Consider the following 4672-nt stretch of genomic DNA (forward strand, 5'->3'; position numbering starts at 1 on the left):
TATTTCATTTCCCAAAGCTACCGTGCGTTGTTTTCGTTCTTGTCTCCATATGTTTAATTTATTTGTTTTCAAAACACACAATAAACAATATTACCTATAACTTCAGACATTTCCATAAAATCTTTCCTTTGGAATGTTTCATTTATGTTTCAGTCCAACAAGTTTCTAGTTATTAAAAGTATACGTCAAGTATACAATACAATAAAAACAGTTGATAAAGCTACCAACAATAAATTTTCTTCTAGGTTCTTATAGTTAAGTAATTTCTTTAAATTATTTTAAGCATAATTTTACTTTGCTGTGAGAAGAGCTTACATGTCTTTACATTCGTAGACATTTGACACCTGGGGCTTTTTCTCTTACAACGTAGTAAACTTACATCCCTATTGATTGTTACACGTACATTGTCTACCACAAGTGTACAGAATTTTTTTAACGGAAAAGTAAAATATTATATTTTATCATGTGTAATTTGTAGATCTGTTTGGCAGTACTGAACTTTCTTTAGTAAATATTAAAAAAAACGTTATGCATTTGATGAATATGGTGACCACATATCCCAATAATACTGTCACAGGTTTATGTTGTAATTTCGTTTCGGGTTTTTAAGGATTACAAAGAAAATCAAACTTTCCAAAAGTATGTGCACCTTACAAGTTCTAAACGTACACACGGGACTATATTGCAAGGCTCGTCAGTTATTCTTCGATAATCAACTGTCAAAATGATACATCACAGAGTACACTGTTACAACTTTCTTTACTTTGTCTTTTGGGCCTAATCTGTCATTGAGGAGTTTTGGATTTCAAAAACCCGACCGGCACCAAAAATAAAATCTCATAGTTGTTATTGATTAAGTTCAGCAAACATTTATTGAAATTTATAATTACTAGTTGATAGATATTACTCGGGTAAAACAAACCTAACGTTTTATTTGTTTATATAAACAAGACAATCAGACTCACTTTCCACACCAAACTACCAATAGTTAGGATGATTTATATTATTTACTAACGGTAGACAAACTATGTTTTAATATATCAAATGATATATTGTTTTCTATGTTATCCTCCAATTAGAAATTGTATGCCACAGATGGAATTTAATTTTAAAAAATGTAAACTGCGAATTCTGAACGAGACAGAAGTAGTAATCTTAAACAAGATATATTCATAGTTCTTGTTGACGAGAAACCCCCCTTGGAATAAAAATGCATCTCAGAACAGCTAGTGTGGGTATTAAAGGCTTAGAGATAAGTAATCAACAACAAATAAAACTCATCAATTAAAGGGTTACTATATTTCAGCCCTTCTAAAGCTGCATTGAAAATGTTGGTAAAGAGAACACATCTAATGTGTTTTGGAATCATTTGGGTCTCAATTCCTAAAAGGTTAGGATATACTTCACCTGGTAAAAGTGGGAACGTAAAACACCTAATCATTTAAAAACAAAAAATCTATATATTACAATAACAGGAAAGTCCAGGCGACAAAGTAGAAAAATTTATTTTTCCCAGCTGCTCCAAACAGCGACAACTACAGAGCACATTAAGTTATTCGATGTTCTCCAGAAGCGTTTAAGTAAAGTAGTTTGTTGTATTACCAAAGGTGTTATTTTGAAGCTTTTTTAGTCTTTTAAGCCTAATTATGAAGCTTTAAAGGACGACGCTGTAGATGTTCCGACATTATTGACGGCTTCATATTATTCGCACCGTTATGAGTTAAATACGATGTAGCGACCTTCCTCTACATGTTTTTTAGTACCATATTATCTTACAAATATTACGTTTCTTCCCAAGATTCTTCCTTTGACAAGGTGCTTTCTGCTGTTATCACTTTGTTGGAAGCGGGTGTAGAAGAAAGGTACCACATTCTGACAGATATTCGCAAGAAAGATGTTTAGTATTTAAGTTCTTGTTTGTGGAAGGATTCATGGATTAATAGATGAAATCTATTAATTAACGAACAGGTATCAGTCATTTCGTAATAGTATATGAATTACACCTAAAATACTTCGGTCCATCATGCAGGCCGTCTTCTACATTATTTTTCTTAAAGTGCAATTTCCATCCATTTGAAATTCTTCACGGATCTATGTATATTTAACAGTAAATAAGTTAAAGGGTTGTACTGGTATCAACCGAGTAACTTACGAAAGTGCTTCGAAAGTATGAACGCGTTATTGAATGTTTGCGATATCATAAACCATGAAAGCACAAGTTCTATAAAAAAGAGCAAGTCTACACCTGTTATATTCAATAAAATTGGAGATAAGCAGATACGTCATATCTAACGTGTTATTGCAAATATCATACATTTTTTATTCACCTTAAAAAACAGTTATTTAACAAGTTTGCAAAATAGTTACAACGGAAGATGGTTCGTTCAACTATAAAGTAACAATTACGCTTCACAAGCAGTCGAATTTTCTAGACTTTAGGAAAGAATGAAGTGTTTGTAAAAATAGTTTATTAAGACGTTAAATAATGTTAAAATAAAAAACTATAATATTGGAAACAATTTAAGAAACAAATAAATAAACAAATAATCTGGTAAAGGAATTAAACAGGAACCAGCCCAATGGAAAGAAGAAACTTCATTCTTTCTTACTGCACGTGCAGGACGTACAACTGCAGGGTTCACCTTCTGTAGAGGAGAAAAGATTAGACGTTATTTTAAAAGTATTATTTACACAAGTAATTCATAAGTCTCTCTTATACAACATTTTTAATAGTAACTACTAAGTGCTTGCATACCTGTACACTTGCATGGACTTCCTTCAGTGTCGCCTTTTCCCATGCACGAAGTACACTTACATCCATCTTTCTGGCCACACGTGCACTTATCGCTGCAGGTGCACGTAGGATCTTAAAAGATCGGTATGGTATAGAGTTAATTGTATTTCACGTTTTGTTAAATATATACATAGTAATGTGAATAAAGTGAAAGAGCAAAGACGTTAGGATGGTATTGTACATTTGATATCGTAAATCAAGTAAATTTATTATTTACAGTAAGAGTCAAGGGAATGTCAGATAGCAAGTTATCACATTATTTAGGGACATAGAAGTTTATTTGCATCGACATATGCATGCAGTTGTTGTAATGCCTATCATGCATAGTAGTAGTTTCATAAGCCTGTTTATTGGTTATGTATTTGTCGGTTTGTTTAATTAAGTCAGTGAAGTTACCGTTTTATAGAACTATGTTGTAACAATATACCTATATTACCACACGCAGCAAGAATTAATAAGGTCAGTAGTTACTAAAACAGCATGTTATTTTATAACATTCCCCAGTTAATATTTGAGCGAATGTCTTTGGGAATTAAGAAAATCTTGCATACCTTTACACTTACAACTCCGATCAGTTTCGTCTCTTTTGTTACACGTGGTGCACTTACACCCTTCTTCATTCCACACGTGCACTCGTGAATGCAGGTGCACAGCGAATCTTTAAAGAACAGAAAGATTACGGGTTTATTTTTTTGTTTTGTTTTATTGCCATTACGTTTATTTACAATATTAATTTAACTACTGAAGCAACAACTATGCAGTAAACAAGTAGGAATGGTATATAAAAGAATTAAAATTCACAATACTATCAATTACACATTATTAATACATTAAGATTTCTCAATCATCCAAAATCAAAGTAGTTAAACGAATTACAGTTTAATAATAACAATAAAAACACTTCGATCCGATAAAATACGAACATCATTGGTATAGAAAAAAAATATAGCTCATTGTTTACAGTTTTCCATGTTGAAAATCAATTATGGTGACATTTTAATTACACTGTTCACCTTCTCAACAAGAGGTACATTCTAAAGAGGTATCACCTTTAGATAAGAAATAAAAGGTCATGTGAACGGCAAGATTTAATAATTAAAATTTACGACTAAACAAACATGTAGATCATCTGAATAGCGAAATATTAAACAAGGAACGGCCCAAACAAATACCTCTCGACAAAAGAATGTTACTAACGTACACAAAGTCAAGATACGCAATATTATTCCTTGCTATTAAACAGCCATAAATGAATATTCATCTTAAATAGAAAACAATTTCACAAAAATCCTCTTATCTTTTAGCCTATGATATTACTTTGAACATAAACTTTGTGTTTATTTCTCGTATAATACAAATCCACCACTTACCCCACATTTGCATACTGAAGCGGACATCTTGTTTCAATTCTACTAAAGTCAAACACTATTTCACCAAACTACACACGCGGATCAACGTTTTATATTGACCAAGTGCAAGAGTCGTGTGCAAAATAACCTACAACGAACCATGTTATTTATAGCCAATCATGATGAGTAAACATGTTTCAAATAGTACAAAGAATAATATAACAAAATGTTCATCATAACTGTTTTGAACTTTAAGAAAAAAAGTGTTTACTCTCATGTCTACTATTTGTTATTAAAACACACGTAACTTCAGATCTTAGGAGTATCAGTTTCTCATGTTTTTCCAGCTTCTATTGTTAAACGTAACTAAAAATAGTAATACCTCCTGTCCACCCCATCAGAGACAAGTTTGATGGTTTAAAACGCTGAAAGTCGGCTTCAATATAAACAAACCAAAACAACATTGTAATAAATGAGGCAAAGATAAGTAATAACACAAAAGTAAAATGGTGAAAGTTACTACGTAAGT

At 31.8% G+C, this 4672-nt stretch overlaps 1 long non-coding RNA gene across 1 annotated transcript; it reads right to left on the reverse strand.

The window, feature by feature from the left end:
- Positions 1 to 2448: 2448 nt before the first annotated feature.
- LOC143234865 (uncharacterized) lies at positions 2449 to 4192 on the reverse strand. Its single transcript, XR_013018838.1, has 4 exons — positions 4166 to 4192; positions 3346 to 3454; positions 2756 to 2866; positions 2449 to 2645 (listed from the first exon to the last, which is right to left on the reverse strand). It is a non-coding gene; the product is annotated as an uncharacterized LOC143234865 (long non-coding RNA).
- Between the last annotated feature and the right edge of the window lie 480 nt (positions 4193 to 4672).

This window comes from Tachypleus tridentatus, chromosome 12 (genome assembly GCF_004210375.1).
Source record: "Tachypleus tridentatus isolate NWPU-2018 chromosome 12, ASM421037v1, whole genome shotgun sequence".
Classification (NCBI taxonomy): domain Eukaryota; kingdom Metazoa; phylum Arthropoda; class Merostomata; order Xiphosura; family Limulidae; genus Tachypleus; species Tachypleus tridentatus.